Raw genomic sequence first — 3,152 nt, forward strand, 5'->3', positions numbered from 1 at the left:
CAGACACTTGGTACCACATTGCTTGGGGACACCTTCATTCTCTCCATCACCCCCAAGGAATCATGATTTGGCCCATCTTCAGTCACAGATCAGACCAGGTGGAGTAGCAGAGGCTGATGCCGAGCAGGCAGATGCGGTGCATCTCAGCACTTAGGCCTCCAAGTGAGAAAAGAGTGACCCTTCACTCCGGGAAACGCCTGCTCTCTCTTGCCAGTCTCTCTCCTGCTGGTGTCTTTCCCCAGATTGCTGCCAAAAGACCGAGTCTCGCTCTTAAATTCACTCAACTGGACTGCCTCCAGTTCCGATATAGCAGGTGTTGAAATTCCGGGGAGATGGGGCACATGTGTGTGACACGGAGGGATCCCACCCCATCCACCACACCCACCCTCGTATTTCCTCTGCTTTAGAGGGACCCTGAGTCTTTACCCGTACAGGCTCCATATTAATCCCCCATTCCCACAACATGGCCCTAACCCTCCTCCCCACCTTATATCGTACCACCCTCACTGCCTGCTTTCAGCTCCAGTGTCACGGTCCCTTGTACCTGACCCAGGGCCTTTGCTCGGGCTCCCCTGCCCCACTATCCTCCTTTCTAGTCCTTCATCACTTCCCTCAGTGGCCTTTTCTAGGCCCTCATTATATCACGTGTTTGTCCTTTGCAGGAGCTCGCATCCTTAGCTCAGCTCCTTCAGCTTCCTCCACAGCCCAAAAACTCCATGAGGGCTGCAGCTGTATCTGATTTTGTTCACCGGGCACCCAGCCCAGCCCCTGGTACATAATAGCTGCTCAATAAACATTTCTTAAATAACTGAATGAATGATGACTTCTAGACCGTAGTAACACCTGAAAATAAATATTCTCAAACTCAGCCCCCAGCATGATTTCCAGATGTATCAGGCCCAGCCTCCCCATCTTTTAAAGGGGTTATTAATAACTCCCTCCTGGCCTGTGCAACAGCAGATTTTGAGACTCATGTAAGCTACCAGGGGCCCTGCAGTATGGAGCCGAAGGACATGGCCTTTGATCTCTGAAGGACCAGGGTTTGACTCCCTGCTGGCTGTGGTGATTCTGGAAGCATTGCCTACAGTGCATGCAGCTCCTTCAGTATTTGCACCAAACACAGAAGATACACCAAGTTTTCCTTATTCATTAACATCGTCATGAGTTCTTTTAGCAACACAGCTTTGTGATACGGTACTTTGTGCCCCACACAGCACCAACAATTAAAACACATTTTGTCCTTTACAGAGAGTGCTTTCACATGTAATGTCCCCGTGAAGATCATTATCCCCACTTCTCAGATGAAGAAACTGAGGCTCAGAGAGGTGAACTGACTTGCCCGAGGTCACTCAACCGGGACGTGTCAGAGTCACAATTCAAGCCACACTGTAAAGTGAAGCTGGGAATCCCCACCACAGGGTGGGTGGAAAGGGGTCTGTCAAGTGCATGGCCTAGTGCCTCACACACAGAAAGCACTCAATAAATGACAGACACCATCCGTTGCCCAAGGGAGAGACCAGGAGGGCAAGAGCCCAAGAAGGCAAGGTGGTGGTTCTCTGCCCACCACCCCTCCCCCGGCACTGAGCCCGGAGCGTTAGGGAAATACTGGTCATTGACACACGCTCTGTCTCTGCCTCTCTCCAACTACCTTTACTTAAGGGCCCAACCCCTGTCCCTGCATGTCAATCCTGTGCCACAGATCAGCAGCGACCTGCAGCTGTCCTGACCCGCAGACAGACACTGCGGCACTGGGAGGCTCCTGCTGGCCTCAGCCCCACCAAGGGAAGGCAGCCAGCTACACCAATGAAGGCTGGTCCCTTCCTTATGCCTTGGTCACTGCCTTGAGACAGCTCAGACTCTCTAGCAGACCCAGAGGGGCTCTCTGCACTGAGAAACTGGAACCCTCATGCTCCCTCCAGGCTGTTTGCCTTCAGTTGAGTCACCCTGCTGCACAGGGTGCACTGGGGCCCTATCTTCTGGAACCCCAGGCCACCATTTCCACACGGCAGCCCCCAACTGGCACCCACCAGGGCCCCATTTGAAGGGCGGGCAGAGTTGATGGCTCTGTGTCCTTGTGAGTTTTGTGGATGGCTAAAACAATTTGTTGCAAATCTCAAAAGCCTGGACCCTCAACATACAGCACTCGGGGTCCTCATCCTGCCGGTCGGGGAGCCCTGGCCTCTACACCTTGTCCACAACGCTGCCCAGACAACAGTTCATGACTTGTTGCAGCGGGTCATATGGAGACAAACTTGTATTCCATTCTTTGGTCAGAATTAACCAAGAATGGCATCTGAAGGCCACCACCTTCACCTACATTATGCCCTCCATTTTCCTAATGCTCTTGTCACTGGGACATGAGCACCCAGCAGAGATTTCCTGACCATTTACTAAAGAGCGGGGCTGTCGTCAGCATCGTGGAGCAGAGGTAAATGGCCATGTCTCTCCTAGGCCCTCTCCTTTCCTTCTTCCCGGCTTAGAATGAAAGTCTACTGTAAGCCAAGTTGCCTGTGTATTTATGGGAAGAATGTGATTATTTGCCTAGTGGTTAAAAGTGCAATCTAAAGTAACAAGTGTTGGCAAGGATGTAGAGAAAGGGAGCCCTCAGACATGGCTGGTGGGGATGTAAAATCCTGCAGCTACTGTGGGAAACAGTTTGGTGGTCCCTCAAAAAGTTAAACATAGAATTATCATATGATCCAGCAATTCCACCCCTAGGTATATATCCAAAAGAATTGAAAGTAGGTACTCAGACAGATACTTATACACATTTTTGACAGCACCATTCACGACAGCCAAAGGTGGACACAACCCAAACAACCCCATCTGTCCATTGACTGATGAATGGATAAACCAAATGGTGGTCTACCCATACAGTGGAATATTATTCAGACATAAAAATGAGGGGTACCTGGGTGGCTCAGTCGGTTAAGCACCCAACTCTTAATTTTGGCTCAGGCCATGGTCCTGGGGTCGTGAGATTGAGCCCCACGTCTGGCTCTGTGATCAACACAGAGTCTGCTTGGGATTCTCTCTCTCTCTCTCCCTCTCCCTTTGCCCACCCCCCACCCCCAGCTCACACACTCTCTCTCTCAAATAAATAAATAAATCCTTAAAAAAAAAAAAAGGAATAAATTTCTGATACCTGCTAT

Source organism: Leptonychotes weddellii, chromosome 6 (assembly GCF_054177405.1).
Source record: "Leptonychotes weddellii isolate Sample4059 chromosome 6, ASM5417740v2, whole genome shotgun sequence".
Lineage (NCBI taxonomy): Eukaryota > Metazoa > Chordata > Mammalia > Carnivora > Phocidae > Leptonychotes > Leptonychotes weddellii.